The sequence below is a fragment of the Aegilops tauschii genome, chromosome 2 (assembly GCF_002575655.3).
Source record: "Aegilops tauschii subsp. strangulata cultivar AL8/78 chromosome 2, Aet v6.0, whole genome shotgun sequence".
NCBI lineage: Eukaryota > Viridiplantae > Streptophyta > Magnoliopsida > Poales > Poaceae > Aegilops > Aegilops tauschii.
In genome coordinates, this window is record NC_053036.3 from 477,945,668 (window position 1) to 477,968,441 (window position 22,774).

Below are 22,774 nucleotides of genomic sequence, written 5' to 3' on the forward strand. Positions count from 1 at the left end.
GGTATGGTTCTAAAAGAGGTAGCATACCTGAGGGTCGGCGGGAAGTGGCTTCGCTCGTGGTCATCGTCCTCCACACGCACTACGACAACGAGCTCGGGGACGGAGGCCATCCCGCGCGGGCGCTAGGTCTGAGAGGAAGGCCTTGTCGTCAGTGCGTGACATCGCTCGCCGACGACGAGTGCGTCAACACTGCACGTCCTTTTCTTCCCCGGCGGATCTGTGACCACCGGTGAGGAGGGAGAGAGAGGTCGTCTTTTTTAGATCTGGAGAGAGGGTGATAGTGTGAGAAGCAAGTGGGCAGCCCTTAGCAAGAAAGCTCTGAAGCTCCAGCCTATATATCTTTTTATACTACTAGTACTAGAGGTGGAGTAGTGGTAGAGTAGTTTATATTTTCTCTGCAAACAGTACCAGTTAGTCGTGCTTCAAAACTGAACAACACGCCATTAAAAAATAAAGTCGAGAAATAATGCGGCACCTCGGGCCAACGCGGACAGATCGCATTTTGCACGAGAAATTACACACGATGTTTCGTTGACATGTGGTCCCGTTCCAACATGTCAGTGAGACGACGGCGAGTCCTTTTGTACAATTTCTGAAAGGACGTGTAGGCCAGGGCGCCTCTTCGTGTACCGTGGCAAACTGGCAACCGTCCACCGACTCTTCGCCTTTCCCTCTCGATTTGGAACTGTTGTCGCACGCTCTTCCTCCCTCCTCCATTTGCCTTCACCCTTCCTTCTGCCATTCTTCGATCGTCTTCTCCATGGAGGGAACAAGCCGGAAACGACCCCGTTATTCTTGCCCCGATCTGAAAGATGATGTGGTGGGGGAACTCATTGATCGGTGCGACGTCATCACCTCGGCTAGCATGGCAGGTTCGTTCAAGCCCATTCTCGACTCAACTAATAACATCATTACAAGGAACCCAAGGGTCCAGGAGCGGTTTGATCTCCCTTATCTTCTTCGCTATAAGCATGTTCGCATGGGCGCGGACGACGGAGGCCTCGCCTTGTGCAAGTTGATGCCGCTTGATAATGATACGTGTGATGTCAAGATGCCATCGCTTAAGGGTAAGTCCTGGGCTGGCACAAATGGAGATTGGGTTGTTTATATTGGGTACAATTGCGAGTGGGAACTTGTGAATGTGTACACTCGTCAGCGGATTCCACTTCCAAAAATCTCCGAGTGCCCTGAGGTTGAGCACACAGATGATCTACGTACGTTCAAATACGATCATGGTGACTATCGTCTACTGAAGATAGCAATTTGTCGAGTTCCCAACCGCTCTTGGAATTACAAGAACTATCAAGTTGTTGCTATCTTCGACAAGCTTGTTGCCGTCCTTCATGGTTCGACTGGATGGATATTGCTCAAAAAACAGTTTCTATACACGGATGTGTACTGTGATGCAATTGAATACGAGGATCTTGTGTTTGCTGCCACCGCTCGTGGCACTATTTTTGCATGGGGTCCTCGTAGTTTCGGTACGTTTGTCTTCCACCATAATTATAATTGTTTCATCCACATGCATGCGGGTTAGCAAGTTTCCCTTTACTAATTAACCTCCTTCTTGTGTTTCCAAGGTCCTGTGAACATTCCACCACCTATACTTGAAAAATTTATAAGCAAGGGGGAGATGACGATGGTGATGATCACGAGCATGAGGAGGGGCAGAACTTATATACTCAGTGGCGCCTGGCAACTAATTTCGATGGATCACCTCTTCTTGTCTGTATACAGTGCACTCAGACTGTTACTACTGAGGAAGCAGGTGTTGTCTCCCATGGTCGCCCTCTCCTGACCTATTCCAACACCCGTTGCATGGTATTCAGGACGGATACTAGTGTGCTAGCACAAACACCTTCTCCCTGGTTCAGTATTGATAGTCTTGGAACAAACTCGCTCTTCCTTGGACCAAACTATCCAATGATGGTGAAAGGCGATCCAGCTGCTGTTGACACAACGTTACTACCATTTATGAGAAGCAATTGTATCTATACCTCGGACATTTCGGTGGTTCCCTACCCTGGTCCTGATATATGCCGCTTCAGCCTGGATGATCAGTCCTGCGTTGCTCTCGATATTGACAATAGCTGGCCCTTCCCAGAGCACCTATGGTTCAAAGCAAGCGTTTCCAACGCCGAGGATTGGTTGAGTTGAAGTTCATTTCATTTCTTGTTATTTGTTGTGTGATGAAAACTTTAGTATTTGCTAGAATGTTTTGTTGGAAATAATCTATAATCCAACATGTATCCTCGTTGTCGTTGTGTGTTGATGACTTGTTGTATTTAATGAATGGTACATTTCAGTTGCGAATGCATGTCATAGACTCAATTTATGAATGGTTTTCGAGTCACTTCTTGGAGTGTGAGTACCGTAGTAGTATAGCCAGCATCCGGTTAGTATATGAAGTTGCCACATCACATAGAGCCAACCTAATATTGGAGTATGCTAGCCCTCCACCGGCGCGCCGCTTCAAATGGCGGAGGAAGTGAGAGGTCGCGTCACCTTGTGTCCAGATCTAGGATGCCACGTGTACCAGATGAATGACTCCAAGTTCGACCACCGTGATGTTAGGTGCGAGCCCAGGAACACTGTTGGAGAGACCCCCCTCATAATTTTCCTACACTGGTCGTTTGATTCATAGGATAGAATGCTATAGGATTTTTTTCCTATGTAATCATCTTTTAATTGGCAATCTAGCATCCACTCCAACTTTTGTTTCACTTCCTTTGTTCCTACGAAGAGAGTACTTGCTCTAAATGATGTGCCGCTGCAAGAGCCGCCTATATTTATTAACCATGCTCTAAAAAGGTGGACCAGCTTTGGCTATAGTAGTACTGTAATAGGTTAGTAGGTGACCTTGCGCTTGGCTCTTCTCCTCTTCCGGAAGTCGAACAATAATGATGGTACTACAGTAGTACTTCTGGCAATCTGACACCAAATGAACTGCTGCACGTCCACCACTTGTAAGCAAAAGTTTCTCCTCGTGCTGCGAGCCACCATGCACGCGTTGGCGAGGGAGAAGGCGTAGTAAGCAAGCTTCTCGTCGTTCTGCGAGTTGACGGGACACATCAAAGTTATTTATTAGTACTCTTGGAGTAAACTCGCTCTTCCTTGGACAAAACTATCCAATGATGGTGAAAGCCGATCCAGCTGCTGTTGACACAACGTTACTACCATTTATGAGAAGCAACTGTATCTATACATCGGGCATTTCGGTGGTTACCTACCCTGGCCGTGATATAGTAGGCCGCTTCAGCCTAGATGATCAGTCCTGCATTGGCCTCGAGATTTACAATAGCTGGCCCTTCCCAGAGAATCACTTGTGGTTCAAAGCAAGCGTTTCCAACGCCGAGGATTGGTTGAGTTGAAGTTCATTTCATTGCTTGTTATTTGTTGTGTGATGAAAACTTTAGTATTTATAATCTATCCTCGTTGTTGTTGTGGGTTGATGACCTGTTCTATATAATAAAATGATATGCCTGTGATAAACTTACTAAATTTATGAATGGCTATCGAGTCGCTTCTCTGAGTGGGTGCTGCGACGAGGCAAAAAATATTTTCCGAATACATAATTGTACGTGCAATGCAACAGGTTATCGGATGAGGCCAATCAACAATAGTACACTATTTGTACTAGCTTCACATGCTGCACTATCTCTACGTCTACATACGTAATACAACAATTTTTAAACTTGAGACCAGCCACCCATCCTCACAAAGAACACTTTTTAACCTAGCACAGACTCCAGGAAATTTGGCCACAGTGTGAGGTGGGCCATATGTTAATGTGTTCGCTGTACGTAACCAGCACCTCGAATCCTCGATACTACTACTATAAGTAGTACTAGGAGTAGTAGGGTGGCATGGGCCAGAACAAGCATTCACGTCCAAGAGTACGGCACACACCACCAGCACGACCTCCATCTGACACCTATTTCTTGGAGTCCGTGCTACAGCAATCTCTTCAACCTAGTCGTTTCTTTAACTCAGCCATCGCGCGGCGGGCGAGGTGGGGGTTTGCCGATAGTCGGTTTTCTCAACTGCGGTCCCACTTGTAAGGCCAACTCCAACGCACGACCCCAAACGGACCTCTGTTTTGCCCGGATTCTGTCCGTTTGGGTAGGGCAATGGCATCGTGTCCGGGCCATTTCTCGGATGCGGTGGTCATGCGCCGAACGCGCAACCACATCCCGGCCGCGTACATTTTTCTTTGCAAACACATATCTTTTTTTCATCATTGATTTTTTGGTACATGGAAATACATCACCAAAATTTTGACTAGAAAAGCAAGACCAAAGAAAACAAGAACCACAAGAATACATTTTAGAAGATATCCAACTTCCATAACTGCTCCTGTAAGTTGGATTAGTGCCTTCTTGATGCATTCATTGTTGATCTGTGGAGGCTCGATCTTGCGTGCTTCTTTCTTCTTCGAGTGTAAAGAAGTAGACGTGTCTAGCCTCTATTCTGTCAACAAGTGCACTAGTCTCATCTCTAGCCTCTATGCTAGCTAAAAGTGCTAGAACAGCTACTAAATTGTGCTCTATCAATGTATCATTGTACTCTTCTTCCCAATACCAAAACTTGCATCCATTCTACACAATAAAATTTTAAGTTAGCACAACTAGTCTAATCCGAGAGCACAATCGAAGATTTGGTCGAGTTCTTCCTCCTTTTGCCGACACGTGGGACATCCAGTATCCAGGTCGTGTCATGCAAGAAAATAGAGTGGTAGGTGAAGCCACGTGATGTGCATCTTGGGTTAAACTGTAAATAGAATCTTACTACTCTTGAGTAACTCCAAAAGCGGCCACCGAAGATCTTTATTGGATTTGTTTTTCATCACCAGCACGTCGAGGTGAAAGATGTGCAGGTTCAGTGGGTCCTCTTGCGTTTTCACTGACATGTGGGACCGCATATGAGCAAACAGACGATGGGCTCCGCGCGTCTGCTGGCTGGCTGAGAAGAGAGATAGAGGAGGGCCGAGCACGGACTCCAGGAAATGTTTTCTACGTACTCGATATAGTGGAGTAACCAGCACCTCGATATAGTGGGGTGGCATGGGCCATAACTAGCATTCATGTCTAGCAGTACGGCACACGCCACCCACACGAGTCCCATCCGACACCATTTTCTTGGAGTCCGTGCTAGCTACAGCCATCTCTTCTCCCTCCTGTTTTCTCAGCCATCGCACGGTGGGCGGGGTGGGGGTTTGCCGATAGTCGGTTTGCTCAACTGCGGTCCAACTTGTAAGTGAAAATGCAACACAGCACGCATTCCCCCTTGAGCGGCGTGCCGGACAAACCGTATGGGGGTGCGAAGCGAACACGGCAGGCTTTTCCTTTTGAACTTGTAACTTGTAAAATTTGGTTCTGCTCCATGGGGCGACCGATAGATAGAAATAACGATTTTCCCTAGAGTAATGAGAAGTTTGGTTCTGGCACGGTTCATGCATGGAGTACGTAGGAAAATTATGAAGTTGATGCGAAAGGTAAGATAATTACTAGTAGTACCATATACTACTACATGGATTTGACGGAAAGATAAAGATACATATGGATCCATCAACGACATCCTCACGCCCTAGTGCACCGGGTCACCAACCGACGTGTGAGGAGCAGCGGCGTTGGCGGCAAGCTCAACGTGCTTCTAAAAAATGCCGTCTAAGGTTGCCCTGCGGTCCAAGAAGGCCAGCGTCCTATCGTCCTCCTCTTGCATGTAGTAGTCCTTGTGGACGATTTGCGCATAGACATGGGTGATTATGTCGATGGTGTCTTGCTGCGCCAGGCGCTGCGCGGCGAGCGCGACCTCGAGGTGGACATTCTCCGGCACGACGGCAGGCAGTCGCAGGGCCACCAGTGCGTCGAAGAGGTTGTCACCATAGAGGCTGTTGAGGGTGGCAGGCATCGCAGAGCCTGGGCGCATGGGCTGGAGGCGTACGTCAAGGTCGTCCGCGAGCTTCTTGACGACGGTGAACTTGTCGAGGAAGCCGACGAGGACCTCGTCGAACAAGAAGACGAAGCTGTCATCCAAGCGGCCCCTCGCCCTGGCGGCCTCAAGCACTACCTGGAGACATTCCTCGGTGCCAGGATGCAGGCCGGCGTCGTGGACCATCTGGCATAGCCGGCTGATGCTCGCGCTCATCGCCTCCATGTGTCTAGCTTCTAGTCAACTGATCTTGCGATTGGAGTGATCACTCTTGCCCTTAGGTGCGTAGGATTTCGTAGATTGGACTGGCGGGAGCCTTTATATGAGAAGTGTAGACTGCGTTGAATTCACGTGCGTGTTGGACATCTACTCCTCGCCCCTCTACTGCACCTGCCTTTGGCTGTATGACAGGTTGGCCAGCCACCCGTTGGACCCACGTGTCATACACCCAAAGGCAGGTGCAGTAAGTCAATGAAGCTGCGTCCCCCTCCGTGCCCGTGCATGCTTTCAATGACTTGAGACTACCAAACATCACATGCGGTGGTTAGTTCATTGCATGTAATCCTATTAAGTAGCAAAAAGACATTAAGTTACCTCGCCGATAGGAATAAAACAATACACCATGTATTTATTTACAGAGGGAGTATAGCCAGCATCCGGGTAGTATATGAAGTTGCCAGATCACATAGAGCCAACCTAATATTGGAGTATGCTAGCCCTCCATCGGCGCGCCGCTTCAAATGGCGGAGGAAGTGAGAGGTCGCGTCACCTTGTGTCTAGATCTGAGATGCCACGTGTACCAGATGAATGACTCCAAGTTCGACCACCGTGATGTTAGGTGCGAGCCAAGGAACACTGTTGGAGAGACCCCCCTCATAATTTTCCTACATTGTCGACGACGAGGTGCCTATGGTGACTTCGTAAATTTCAAGATGATAGTGCCGTGCGTGTGTGCGTTCTTAGGGGTGAGTGTATGCGCGTGTATATGAGCGCTTGCGTTTGTACTGTGTAAAAAACGTAAATGCGTGTCAAAAAGAGACTGGTCAGTATACTCAATATTGTGCACCTCGGAGAGGAAAACGATAGAACTAGTACGTATTTATTTACGGTGCAGATTCACTCATTTTGCTCCATATGTACTCCATCTCGGTGTAGTCTAGTGACTTGTTGAAATCTCTAGAAAGGCAAATACTCCTTTCTGGTTTACAGGGCTATACTAGCAAGTAGTTGTACGTACTAGTACAATAGTGGGCTCACATAGCAATTTTGTCTCATGCAAGAGCCTGGCTATATGCGTGCTCCAATGTTCACAACTGCAACGTTCGGTTTGCGCTTGGCTCTTCGCCTCTTCGAGAAGACGAACAATGATGTTACTACTGCTGCTTCTACAGTGTCGAATCCACTGCTGCATGTCCGTCCACCGCGAGCGGGACAGATAGCTTGTTGTAGAAGTACTACTAAGCAAAAGCCTGTCCTCATTTGCGAGCAACCGTGCGCATGGGTGAGGGAGAAGGCGTGTAGTAAAATCAAGCTTCTCCTCGTTGTACGAGTTGACGCGACACATCATAGCACTGGCCCCACATGCTTGCCTCTAAACTTGGCTGAAAGACCCGCAGTGTACAATATATGTGCTGCAACCTCTAACATTTACCCACCACAAATTAAAATATATGTGGCTGTATGCATCGTTCTGATGCAGAGGCCGGGGAGTCCCCCCTTTTCGAAAAATAACATTAAAATATATATTCCTGTCTTGACCAGATGAGCGTGCAAACTACAATCACCAGGGTGTCAGGTAGGGCCAGAAGACTATTTTAATATTTTTTTAAAAACTTCAAGACGGCCACATAGCATGGAGCCGACCCCAACGATTTTAAGCTTACAGGCACGGTACACGCTATCCTAGACTACTCTACACATGAAACTGCCACACGAGCGTCCGGGCTGCGCTTGGCTCTTCGCCTCTTCGGGAAGTCGAACAATGATGGAGTACTACTGCACTAGAGGAGTACTACAGTACGCTTCTGGCCATCTGACACCGATTGAACTGCTGCATGTCCACGCGTGCGGGAGGGAGAGCGTGTAGCGAAAGCTTCTCCTAGTCTTGCCAGCCACCACGCTCATGGGCGAGGGAGGGACGCTCCTGCCTTTGCGTGTATGACAGGTGGGCCCGACAGGTGTGTGGCCAACCTGTCATACAGCCAAAGGCAGGTGCAGTTAAGTCCGCGAGGGAGAGGATAATCGAACTTCTCGTTGATGTACGAGTTGAAGCGACACATCAAAGCACTGCACTCGATATATTTCAATACTTTGCGTTTACGGATGCATTAATTACAATGCATGCATGCATGCCGTGACTCTCCTTTTGATACTTGCATGTGTTGATTTAATGCACCTTGAAGTAGTATAAAATATGTGACGGTAAAGCTTTGTAATACGCCGGCCCAAGTCGAGAGATGGTTGTGCACGAGGAGGGCGAGATCATGCAGACCGAACCGGACCCGACGATGGAGCTCTCTAAGGTCTCGATGGACCTCACCGTGCTCCACTGCCCCTTGTGCCTCCGCCCCTTGAATTGTGGTTTCTCAATGAGTTGTGCTGAACTTCTTCTGAATTGTGGTGGTTTTCAGTAATGAAAATCGGAAGGGGCAAGCCCTTCTTTGATAAAAAAATTTAATCGTCCTTATATATTCATCAGTCTTGCTATAAGTCGCAGTAGATGCTATATAGGTCCGTCGGATCTTACATCAAGATCCGTGCTTTCAGATTTTCTTTTTTCTCTCTTAAATCTCAGTCGAAGAGACATAGCCACGCCATTAAACAGAGGCTCGGGCGCCATCAATGGAGACCTTGGGAGAGAGGTGGACGGCAGATGGAGGTCAAAGGGCTCTCCTCCCGATAAGCACGCGCAGGGGTCTGATCGCACGCCTCTCATACTCAAATAGCTACCCTGCACGGCGCCTCCTAGCTAATAAAAAATGGGGACGCGTGGCGGCACGTAAATGGTACTAGTAAGTAGAACGCCCACGGTTTCAATAATACTTGTGTTTCCGATTGTAACGTGACAGCACTTGTTCCAAAATGACTTTGTTGATTGTTAATGTGTGCGCCTTCGCAAATCGGACTGCAAATTTACCACAGCATGTTGGTGCCATGTCATGGCACCAAGCCAAGTTTCATTATTTTCATGCGTGTTTTGGATTTACAGGAATTAAAAAACTAAGTTTCTCCATGTTTCCAACCCAGCCACGACGCCCAGAATTTTGAATTTCATTCCCATTTCTTGCATGGAACCTAGAAATTTACCCGAGGACACACATGTGATTTTTCAACCAACTTTGGTGCACTGGAACATGTGCTTGTATTTCAAATTTGAATTATGCACACAAAGGTGACACGTTCCCTCCCAGAACCACGAGCCTTCTTGAGAGAAGCTCCGATTTGCAAGAAGCTTATACCAAAATTTGTTCCTATTCGGCCAATTTTTTTTACCACGGCATGGTACTACCATGACATGACACCATGCCAAGTTTCATGATTTTAAAACCAAGTTTCTCAATGTTCTCGACCGAGCCACGATGCCCAGATGTTTGAATTTTATTCTCATTTTTTGCATGGGACCTACTCCCTCCTTCCATCTATATAGGGCCTAATGTGTTTCTCAAGACAGCCTTTGACTATTGACAAGATTAATAGCACATGAGATGTATACTATGAAAATTATATTATTGGAAGCTCCTTTGACATACAAATTTGAAGGTATGCTTTGTGTAAGTTGCATGTCATATATTATTGCTCTAACGTTTGGTCAAAGTTAGCCTCGAAAAACGCATAAGGACCTATATAGATGGAAGGAGGGAGTAGAAATTCACCCGAGGACACAAATGTGATTTTTCAACCAACTTTGGTGCACGGGAGCATGTGCTTGTAGTTCAAATTTGAATTATGCACATTAAATGACCAAAAACTCAATTAATGTGTAAATAAGGCCAAACGAAGCCGGAATAATTCCAAAATTTAACAGGGCACTCATGTAGTTCTATGTTGCCTTTGTAAATAAACTCAAGGGGGACAATGTATATCGTTTCGCACTCAAAGGTGGCACGTTCCCTCTCAGAACCACGAGCCTTCTTGAGAGAAGCTTCGGTTTGCAAGAAGCTTATACCAAAATCTGTTCCTATTCGGCCAATTTTTTTACCACAACATGGTAGTACCATGACATGACATCCATGCCAAGTTTCATGATTTTCAGACGTGTTTTGGATTTACAAGAATTTTAAAACCAAGTTTCTCAATGTTCTCGGCCGAGCCACGATGCCCAGATGTTTTAATTTTATTCTCATTTCTTGCATGGGACCTAGAAATTCACCCGAGGACACAAATGTGAATTTTGAACCAACTTTGGTGCACGAGAGCATGTGCTTGTAGTTCAAATTTGACTTATGCACATTAAATGACCAGAAACTCAATTAATGTATAAAAAACGACAAACGAACCCGGAATAATTCCAAAATTTAACAGGGCACTAATGTAGTTCTATGTTGCCTTTGTTAAGAAACTCAAGGGGGGCAGCGTATATCGTTTCACACTCAAAGGTGGCACGTTCCCTCTTAGAACCACAAGCTTCCAAATCGGCCCAATTTTTTACCACAACATGTTAGTGCCATGACATGACACCATGCCAAGTTTCATGATTTCCAGGCGAGTTTTGGATTTACATGAATTTAAAATCAAAGTTTCTCGATGTTCTCGACCGAGTCATGACGCCCAGATGTTTGAATTTCATTCTCATTTCTTCCATGGGACCTAGAAATTCAACCAAGGACACACATGTGATTTTTCAACCCACTTTGGTGCACCGGAGCATATGCATGCAATTCATATTTAGATTATGCACATTAAAAGTCCAGAAACTCAATTAATGTATAAAAAGGCCAAATGAACCTGAAATAATTCCAAAATTTAACAAGGCAGTCATATAGTTCTATGTTGCCTCTGTAAATAAAATCAGGGGGGAGGCAGCGTATATCGTTTCGCACACAAAGGTGACACGTTCCCTCTCGGAACCATGAGGCTTGTTGAGAGAATCTCCGGTTTTGCAAGAGGCTTATACCAAAACTTGTCCCAATTCAGCCAAAAATTATACGTATGAAAACAGGGTTTAGATTATCCCAAACATCTCGCTACCTAGACCAATAATGTACTATGATTTGAATTCAACATAAAATGGATACAAATATTTGAATTGGAGAGCGTATGGTACATGTAGTTCATAGTGAAATATGATTACTGCTATATGTATGTTTTTTATTATCAAGATAATATTTAAATTATTGTATAACTTGACAACAATCGTATTCAAATAAGGAAAATTGATTCAAATTTAGTCCATATGGTAAACGACAATATATATGTTCACATGGTGGAGTAAAATGTTCATATATGATGGAAGATCAAAATGTACGACTACATCAATTATAAACCGCAAGGTCACCTAACGATATATTTGAATTCAACATAACGTGGATTAAAAAATTGAAATTCGAGATCATGGCATCTGTAATCATATAAAAAGGGACATTACTCTTTCTTTGGTGGGAATTTATTTGTTTTTTGTTGTTGTTGAGGGAAGTGCGAATCGATTTGGTACTGTGCAGGGTAATCTTGTTCTCCCGATTTTTTTTACATTTTTCTTGTAGTTTTTTCAATGGCATCTATAGCAATATAGTAAAAGGGGACATGACTCTCTTGTGTCTTGTATTTTTTTACACGTTAAGTTTGTTCTGCCGAACAAGGAATCCGCACCTTGTTATCCCGAAATTTTCAAGCTCGAGTATCTTTTGTCTCACCTGCTTTGAAACTCCCGCTTCTTCAACCCGCGCCGCGCCTTGTTATCCCGAAATTTGGACGCGCGCGAGAACTCCCTCCTCATCCGAAATCGCTCCTGCAGCCCAGACACGCGAAACCCCCCTTCTACCCCTCAGCCGGAAATGAAGCTCCACGTCGCGGTGTCAAAACCGGTGGGGGTACGCTGGTAACTTACCCTACATTTCGGACAAGCGCGTCCCTAAGCTTGGCTCCCCCTCCCCCTTCGCCCCCCCATTCGTACACCGAGGCCGCCAAAACCCACGAAACCCCACGCTCCTCCGTCGGCCTCCCGACCGCCGCCCAGCCGGAGACTCTTCCCCGACTACGTCGTCCACCGCAACAGCTCGTCGTCCCTCATCCACCGCACCGGATGAGGATCCGTTGTCGATCTCGTCGTCCCGCCGGATCAGCCGCCCCGTCCTCCACCTCCAAGGAGCTGCCCCGATGTTCGCCTCGTCTATCGCGCCACCTCAATCCCCACAGGCGCCGTCTTGACCTGCCCCACCGGAACCGCAGCACCCTCACCAATTCCTCCGATGAAGCCGAGGCCAACTCGGCGCCACCAAGGAGGTTCTGCACTCACCGCTGCATTTTATCTTTTATTCAATCTCACGGGACTGCCGGTGCTCGATACCGAGCAGACATGGCGTGTCTCCATCGACGGGGCCGTCGCCGGCCACATCATCCACGGTGTCTCTCCCCCATGTCGTTGCTTCCTCGGCGGCGACTTCCACAACGGCACTAGCTGCAGCTGCTCCGGCTCTCGCTCGCGCTGCGGCTCTGTTCTTGCTGTCGGTCGCGCTGCTGCACTGCTCCTGCTTTCGTTCGTGTTGCTGCTCTGCTCTTGCTCTCGCTTGCGCTGCTGCTGCTGCTGCACGACCTCCGGCAGCTACAGGAGTTGCTGCTTTAGCACTCGCTCGCGGTGCTACTGCACGACTTGCTCTCTACTAGTGCGTTCCCTGCTCGAGCGTCTGCTGATTTAGATCACTGCTTCTCTGCTACTAGTGCTCGAACGCCCTAAACATCTATTGCAATGCTCTGTTACTAGTTCAATCAGTTTCGACAGTAAAATTCAGTTTCGACTGTGAAGTTCATTTTCTTCAGTTAAGTTCAGAGTGAACAGTACTTACAGCATCTGTCGGAGCGGCCGTGGCGCGGCTGATGCGTTTTACATCTAGCACTTTTTGGTGATGTATTTTACATCATCTATTACAGATGATATTAGGGCCCCACTTCAGATTAACGTTGTCTGTCTTGTCATGCTTCAGCCTCGTCGCCGTACACCTTAGCGGAGCTGCTCCAACGACGGGACCGTCCATCACAGCGGAGCAGTACCCTCGGCGCCGTTTCCAGAGGCCTCGGATCTTCTTCCCCGCCTCCGACAGTCACACCAGCATCATCACCATCCTCCACGTCCAACCCAATGATGCCGAGGTCCACAAGGCTATGCCAAAGAGGTTGTACACTCGTCGCATCACTTTGTTTCTCCATTCCTCTGTTCTTCCAATTCATGTGAGCCAAACACCCAGGTTGACTGAAATCCTATGTTTCCAAATGCTCTGTTTTGCACGTGCATTCCTATCCTATTCCTGTGTTTTTCCTGTCCCTGTGTTTATAGAATCCTCCAATTCTAAGGAGCCCTTACAGATTTACTTCATTTTCAGATAGGCGTCAAAGTAAACTCTGTGTGTTATGTCCTGCTCCTGCCGTGCCGTCATCCACCACACCTGAGGTGCACCATCGACAGAAGCGTTCACTGCAGCAGAGATCCCCCCTGCAGACTTCCTTTCGCCGCCTCAAATCATCTTCCCCGTTGCCGGCAGCCACGCCAACTGCATTACCATCATCGACTGAGCAGATGAACCTGAGGACTACATAGTTCCGGAAGAGAGGTCGCAGTCTTTCGTGTTTGCTTACGTTATACATCGGTTATTATTACCTGCTACTTTATCGTTCAATCTTGAGTTTTGAATTGCCCATGGGTCTCATATCGAGCCAGCAATGAATAGTATCTGTCTACTATCTGGTTCATCTGGGGTCTTCTATGTGGTTCATGTTGGGTGGGCAACAAACAATAGATGATCCATTGTCTATCTTTTTAAACTGAAGCTATAATCTACCTGCTATCATTAGTTTTGGATCCATCCACTCGTTTGCTACCATCAGTCTTGATTTTTGCATGCACCCCTTAGGCCTTACAAAATCTAACTATTTTTTTATTATGCATGTCAGATATTGTACACAATCGTACTGAACATGTAGAGAAAAAGAGAAGACCGTTGCGTGCGAATATAATGTCATGCAGACGCCGCTCCATGGTGGGCGAAGTGCCCCCCCTCCTGCATTTCCAGATTGTATTCCAGAGGAAGATAACTGTTCAGATGGAGATTCAGAAGTAGCCGACCACGCCTGTTTACCACCTGAGGTGTTTGCTCTAACCTGGCATGCTGATGTTGGTCATATCATGCATATGGCGCCTTGCATTGCTTACATTATACATCTTATATGTCATCAGCTTAGTTTAGATTTGCTTTGTGTGAATGCCACCTGTTTGGTTTCTATATCATACTCCCACCATTCCTAAATATTTGTCTTTTTAGAGATTTCAACAAGTGACTACATACGGAACAAAATGAGTGAATCTACACTCTAAAATATGTCTATATACATCCGTATGTGGTAGTCCATTTGAAATCTCTAAAAAGACAAATATTTAGGAACGGAGGGGGTATATGGGAATTATGCAATGCCATCTTCTTTAGCCAGGCATCATATACGTGAATCATGCAATGCCATCCTGTTTAGCCAGTCATCGTATATGTGAATTGTATGTGCCATATTTTTTTCCATAATGTATTCCATTTGTCAACAATGTTTATACATTCATCTACTCTTCCTGTGCATCAGCCATTTGAGTCGGTCATGGGAAAATCTGGAGTGAAAACAAGGTCTTCTGAGCAGTCAGTGCTACCTGTCGATGCAGATTTCTTGCTGGTTACAGATAGCTCCTCAGAGGAGGATTCAGAGAGAGATGACCAGTCGTATTCCCCCCCCCCCCCGAGGTGCATGCTCTAACTTGGCTGGGTTATATTGCTCATATCATGCATATGGTGTCTTGCATTGCCATGCCATCTGCTTAGATTAGACATGCTTTGTGTGAATGCCTCATGTTTGCTTTCTATATCAGATATGTGAATTATGCAATGCCATGTTTTTCAGCCAGTTATCATATATGTGAATTATGCACCGCCATGGAGCCAGGCATCATATATGTGAATTATCTCATGCCATCTTTTTTTCATTACGTATTCAATTTGTCGACAATCTGTGTATATTGAACTACTCTTCATGTGTATCAGCCATTTGAGCCGGTTATGGAAAAATCTGGAGTGAAAACAAGGTCTTCAGAGCAGGCAATGGCACCTGTTGAAGCATATAACTCGATGGTTACAGGGAGCTCCTCAGAGGAGGATTCAGAGACAGATGACCAGTCCTATATCCCACCTGAGGTGTATGATCTAAGTTGCAATGTTTATATTTCTCATATGATGCATATGGTGTCTTGCATTGCTTAGTTTAGACATCATATGCACAATATTGAATTCTATCTGCTTAGTTTAGAGATCATACATGCGAGTGCCAGCTGCTTAGTATATGAATCAATTATGTCAATTATATCATGCCATCATGTATACTTAGACAACATGTATGTGAATTATTTCATCCCAACCTATTTTAGAAAGACATCATATAGTTTTGTCATGTCATCCTGTTTAGGTACTCATCATATGTTGAATTATGCCATTATATCCTGTTAAGTTATCCATCATATATCTGAAACTGTGTCATGCTATCCTGTTTAGTTAGGCATCATATATGTGAAATTGTGTCATGCTGTCCTGTTTGGTTAGACAACATATATGTGAATTACCACATCTGTCTATCATACAATGTCTGTACGTTCAATTTCTTTTCTTGTTTATCAGCCATTTGAATTGGAGGGGGTGATGGCAGTATCTAAGGGAGCAAAAATCCGTTCTTCACAAAAGGCAGTGCTACCCGTCGATGCAGATAGAACCATGGTTGTACTGGCCCACAAACTAGCCCCACCACACATAATCGAGACTCTTCCAGATTGCACACTTACACCGTTGGGCAGAGAACCAGCTACAACCCATCTAACCGCAACCCCAGTGGATAGTAACCCACTTATAGTTGACAAAGCACCATGTCCACCACAGAGTACCCCCACACGAGCAGTTTGTAAAGCTACTGCAGTGCCCAAAGCACGAAGACCACCACAGCTAACCCAAACTCCACGTTTAAAGCAGAAGAGCAACTGTTCTCAGGTCAGATTCCGTAGCTATGGTCCATACTCCTTTGCTGTTGCATCACTGTATTTACTCATACCAACTACTTTCGAATTTGAAGGATCCAATTGAAACTCCAATGGTGCAACAGGTATGTTTTAAACCTATTTCTTTAACTGGATTGCTGTTCTAACTTGTTGCTCTATGTTGATTTCAGTTTAAGTTGTATAAACAGTTATGTTCTCATGTGATGCACATTACAAGTGCTGCCAATGCTATGTAGTTTCTCACACTTATATTCTGCCTATGCTGTTGTGTCTTAAAAATATATGAGTTGAACGGTGTCTCTATCTTGATTAGGGAACATAAACTAGAATGATATGGACAATACAGTGACCATAGTACATAGATATATGTTTGTTTCATGCTGTTATCCTGTCCACCTTACTACTGAACCGGTTTACCAAAATGAGTTTCGTATACTACAAGCTAAACTTGTGATGTGTCTGCTTGTTTCTCTTGTAGTATGCAAACAAAATATTGGAGAAGAGCACCCCACTATGCAATGGTAGAGAAAGTAATGCAGATAAGGTTCAAGATAGTGAGACAACCCTGTTGGTCTCCAAGAAAGGTGATAAAAACTATCTTGTAGACAGTGAGAAAACCCCACAGTCCTGCGTTGATGTAGTGTTCGAGTTACTGGCCAGTACCGCTGGCACAAGCTCTTCGAACTCGCTGTCTGAATCACTTCGGCTTCTTCAGTCTCAGCTACAAGCTGAAAGGCATCAGTCAGCTGTGCTGCGGCAAGAAGCCGAAGGACTGAGGAAGTCCCTGCAGAATTCAGATGCGTACTTTCTTGTGCAACAGCAAGCGCTGGAGGATTTAAGCGCCAAACAAGAGAAAGTTAATAAGCTTGCTAAGCATCTTGCCAGCATTATGGGTACCCAGGATATTGTTTCTTGAACTCTTCTGAAGTGGTTTCAGTTCTGGACTTGTTTTGCTGCGGCGTTTATATGCTGCTTTGTTCCCTATATTTGCACTGGTGGCGAACTTTGATGCCCAGTGGATGTAATATGTGTAATAGCCGTGATAGCCTAGCATAAGTTGCTTGCTTATTTATTTCCTTGTTGTCTTGTTTATTTGTTTGCTTGTAGTCAGTGCAGTTCTTTTTCCGCGGTTTGCTAGTGGCTGCAATAACCTATTTTTTTAAACTAGGCCACAATAACCATGGGCTAATATTTACTGTAGTGACACTGGGCCTCCTACGGGCCGTAGAAACAATGGGCCTTCTACGGGCCGTAGAAACAGTAGGCCTTCTACGGGACGTAGAAACAATGGGCCTTCTACGGGCCGTAGAAACAATGGGCCTTCTACGGGCCGTATCATCAATGGGCCTTATACGGGCCGTATGATCGATTGGCCAAACATGGGCCAATAACAGGCCGCATTATGGCCGTAAACGGGCTAGAGTTGGAATCGTCCGTTCATGGGCCGACCATAACGGGCCATCGTTAATAGGCCGTATTTGATGACGCTATGAAAATAGCCCAACGTATTAACAGACCACAAACAGGCCGACTGTAACCACGGGCTGAATTTGACCCACAAGCGGAAAATGACAGTAACGGGCCGTAAGTAAACGAATGCTGGAAATGAGCCCAAGAATAAATGGGCTCTGAGAAGGCCGAAAGATAACATGGGCTGGAAACGGCCCAACGGAATAACGGGCCGTTAATGGGTATAAAGTGATACCTTGTTCATTACGGGCCAGTTTCACCACGGGCCGTTAATGGGTGTAAAGTGATACACTGTTCATTACGGGCCAGTTTCACCATGGGCCGTTAATAGGCCAAGAGTTACATAGGGCCTCATATGGGCCGAAAGACGTCATGGGCCATACATGGGCCAGAAGTGAAAACGGGCTGGAATCATATTGGATGGCCCAGATGACGCTACTGGGCCTAATTCGGATAGGGCGTAATGGGCCTTGGGTTAGCGGGCTGTAAATGGGCTATATGCGAACAGGCCGTTAACAGGCTTTCCATGGGCCGGCCCGCCACCTTTTGACCAAGTCAAACGGACCGGCCTTTTCATAGGAATGGGCCTCTGTTGGGCCGTGCCACGTGTCGACGTATCTTAGGCGCCTTCTGTCCAATGAGTGGATGGCACCTGTCCCAACGATGAGCCGACACGTGTTTCCTCCAGCCAATGATGATTTTACACGTGGAAAATCCCCATTGGTCGGGGCTGTTAACGGGTTATCGGATCCAAAACCCAACCCGATAGCTTAACGACGTTCCGTTACGGTGGATGCCACGTGTCGGTCACCCTTGACGAAAGCACTTCTGTGACGCGCGATTTATCGTCATGGAAGTGGACACTTCCGTGATGATAATTTTGGTAATGTCATGGAACACTTCTACGACAGCACAGGTATGACTATCTTGATTCTGTCATAAATTTGTCATGGATGTACATGCATGACAAAAAACGCGACCTACTGTGACAAACACGTATCATCACGGAAGTGTATTTTTTTTGTAGTCATACACCTCGAAACAAGGTCATAAACTTGCTCTTGTGTAAGGGTATCCTGTTGATCAAGAACACGAAAAGTAGGCGAATGTTGTTTCTGAGCGTGCACAACATTACTGACAACTAAGGGTTCCATGGTGACTGAATGGGTTGGGGTTGGAGTTGGTACACTGACTGTTGTGGTTGGCACAGTGACTGCTTGAGTTGGCAATGCAGTCCCTGGGATTGGCACACTGACAGCTTGGGGTTCTGTGGTGACTGATGGGGGCAGGTCAGACACAACTCTAGATGCCTCACTTCCTCTTGTTGTTGGCGCAGTGGTGGTTTCACTTTCCTTGATTGCTGGTGTACTGTGCGCAGTTGATGCTGTAGTTGGCTTATTTGGACAAACAGTTGGCTCACTTGAAGCTGGAGTTGCCACATCTGCTGTTGGGGTTGCCGACTTCCTACACTGCATACTAACAACTTTATCTTGACTATTTGATCCACTCTTAATAGCATGGCTTGGCCACTCTATTCCCATTTCTGCAAACTTTGTGTCCTTGGCAAAAGACATTGTTTTGTTGCTTTTTTACCAGGGAGTTTGCATGTTGTAGAGATGAGCTTGGCATCTACATGCGCAACGGTTGACACTTGTATAACAGTGCTTGCCTTCTTGGGCTCTGGAGTTGGCACCTCCTTTCCCTTTGATTTACTTCCGTTCTTCAAATTTTTCTCTCCCATACCAGCAACCTTATCTTTTGGTTGACCCAACACCAGGTTCTTGCTAAGTGTCACAAGCTTCTTGCGCTTTGGGACAGTGGGTGGGCGCGGTGGGGATGCTGCCATCCTCTTGCTACCACCTGACGATGAAGCATCTTCAGATGCAACACCTTCCTTCAATATCTTGTCAACCATGGTTTTTGAGCCAATCCAGCCCAAACCCTTTCCTGCCTCTTCCATTTCTTCCTCAGTGCTTTCTACTCCATCGTTTATGATTTTTTCAAAGGTATTATCCTTCTCTTTCAAGTCAAAGATTGCATGAGTTTCCAGCAAAGGGATGTCAAATCTGTTGGGGATTGCTAGCTCTGATCTACACAAGTCAAACAATGAGAAACTTTCCTCTGACACAGCTGCTTTGGTTCCAACTGATTCGGGATCTTCACCCTTCCGATGCATGTCCTTTTGGATGAAAAATTGTAGAGTTACACTATCATCAATTGAGCTGTTGCTGTTGCTGTTTCCTCCATCTCCAGAAGTGTTTGCCCTCTTTGAACTGCTGACACCGCCACCTTTACCATCATGATCATCATCATCCTTCCCACTGTCACTACCTCCATCAAAGCCCCCTTGTCATCGTTGTGTGTTTCCTCGCTGTCATCATCACTGCCCCCATGCTTTCCTTGCTCATCTCTGTCAATGTTCTCGACATCCTCACCTTCCCCTTGCCTATACCATATTTTTCCTCTTCCTCTTCCACTTCATCATTACCAGATTCTTCATTGTCTTCATTGTTGTTAGCGTCATCGTCGTTGTCATCATCATCATCATCATTGTCACTGTCATCATCACGTTCTTCATCATCCCTTTCCTCTTGATCCTCCTCTTCTTCTTCAGAATCATCACTTTCTTCAGAATCATTGCCAACTCCAGGGTGAACATCTTCTTCCTCTGACTCACTTTCCTCTACAAATTCTTCTTTTTCACTTCCCTCCACCTCTTCTGATTGCTTGGCAGTAGATTGACGCTTCCGTCGCCTAGTGTGCGAGCTTTGACCCTTTGTTTGATCACTTAGCGGGCCCTTCAGAGGAGACAAATCTGGTACCTCTTCATCAAGCTTGGCAAAACCTTCGATGAAGTTGCCAAGATTGTCTGATATTGCTTTACATAGATCATGAACCATACCTGCTAACTTGAACTTCTTCTGTATAACATTAGAAGATAAAAAAATTAAAATTTAAAACAGAAAAAATTAAGATAATGAAAAGTATATCAAAGTATATTTCTGCGCAAACTGCAAACCTAAGTTTGGTGCAAGTATATGAAAGTAGTGTGCAACCGAGATGCTGAAAGTGTGCAACTGAAGAGGGGTAAGTTAGCAGGAAGTAAAAAAGAAGCATATTTTGGAGCTAGGAGTTATGGAATCTGTGTAAGTGAAAACATAAGTTTGATTTCAATTAGGAAAAAAGGTCAGATAATAATTCTGTGCAACTCATGCATGCATTGGGCACGGAAAAAGTAAAACCAACAAAAAAACATGTTTTTTGTTGTAATAAAAAAGTGTGGGTGAGCAAAAAAGGATAACTCACATGAGGATTGTAACTCATTGGAACCTTTGATGCCACAAACGCTTCTGCCTGCAGTAATCCTCCGAAGAGTGTTGAATCCTCTTTGGTTCTATACTGCTCCTTGAGCTGTTCACAGAAAGAAAGGATCATTTTACAACAATGTTTTCGACAATAACAAGTCTATATTGTCTGGATCTAAAAAGGAAAAAGACTTTATATAGGTGCAACTACCACATGCCCTAGAAGCAAAAAAGGTAAGTGAAAAATACTATGTGAAGTCACAAATGAGAAGTGGGACTTTAAAGGGAAATATGAAACAAGTATGTGTGCAACTGTCACAAGCATGTGTGCCAACTATCAACATAGACTTGTGCAACTACCACATGCCCTAGAAGCAAAAAAAGTAACTAAAAAATACTATGTGAAGTCACAAATAAGAAGTGGGACTTTAAAGGGAAATATGAAACAAGCATGTGTGCAAACTGTTCATGAAGTCTGTGTGCCAACTATCAACATCAACTTGTGCAACTACCACATGCCCTCAGAAGCAAAAAAAACTGACTGAAATGCCTATGATAAGTACAACTGGAAGTTGTTGCTGTAAAGAGGAAATATGAAACAAGCATGTGTGCAACTCTATTCAGTCTGTGTGCCAACTATCAATATAGACTTGTGCAACTACTTACAGGAATGTGAAAGAATCATGTGCAAAAATACATACTTTGAGCAGAATTTCCAACTCACTTGAAGTTTCCCAAAGACACCGGGCGAAATCAAGTCCTTTTTCATTATCTTGTTGATTAGATTCTTATCATAGGCATTGGCTCGAACTTCGCAGTGGCTTATTCGCAAATCAACCTCAAGTGCGTCAATGTAGAGAATCTGTACATGCACCATCCCCAAGAGACAAAAAAAGGGAAAATAAACATATAAGAACATTGGTGATAAAAAGCACAAAAAACATCTAGAAAAAGGTGTGTCTAACAGAATACAATTAATTAGAGCTCACTATCAAATGATACAGGCAGCAACAGACTGTTTGCTTGTCCTCACCCATGTTGCGGAATGCTTCATTTATGTGGTCAGCAACAAATAAGCTCACATTGCTCTTCAACAGAACATCGGGTTCTAACACAACGCTGTAGCAACGTGGGCTCAGAGAGAGACTAGTTGTGGGAGCTAAAAAGGTGTTGAAAGCAACTGCAAGCCACCCAGTGAGGAACTTGTTATCAGTTGTGCCCTTCATAGCTTTCATTGTCTTGGTGAATTCGGTAACCGTGGGGTGTTTGGGTGGCCCGGCGTGGTTGAACATCTCATTGAAAGCCTTAACAGACTCCTTTTCAACAATGTATTTCAGTCGCGGCCCTCTGTTTGGTAGACCAAAGTTCCTGTGCACACTAGCAGCATCTACTGGAATAGTTCCCCTGCCTGGGAATACCAAAGCTGAACTGGCTGGGTCGTATGACTAGACTAGGAACTTCGTCAAGTCGGAAGGCAGTGTGTCTGCTAGGTTTACCAAACCTCCTAACATCTTCTCATATAAGAAAGATCTTTGAACAGGTGCCAAATCGTTGTTCACCTTCACAAATCTCCCTGGTGATGCCCTAATCCTTCCAGCTTGTGAACGCTGCCGAGGAACGTTTCCTTCGTTCCCTTCAACTCCAACTTCACCCACCTGAGACAAAAAAGGGAAATGAATACAGACAAATTGTGCTCCCGGCGCGCACATACGTCTTCAACTGACCACGTAGTTGGTTGTTGTGCAACCACAGGTTGATTGTTGTGCAACTATTATACCTTATTGTGCAACTGACATGTACACTCTCTGAAATTAAAAAAACTGTCCAAAAATGTATCATGATT

The 22,774-nt window shown here is 45.4% G+C and overlaps 1 pseudogene; it reads right to left on the bottom strand.

Moving 5' to 3' along the window:
- Nucleotides 1-22,774, bottom strand: part of LOC141041139 (uncharacterized) — a 33,920-nt pseudogene that overhangs the window by 10,273 nt on the left and 873 nt on the right.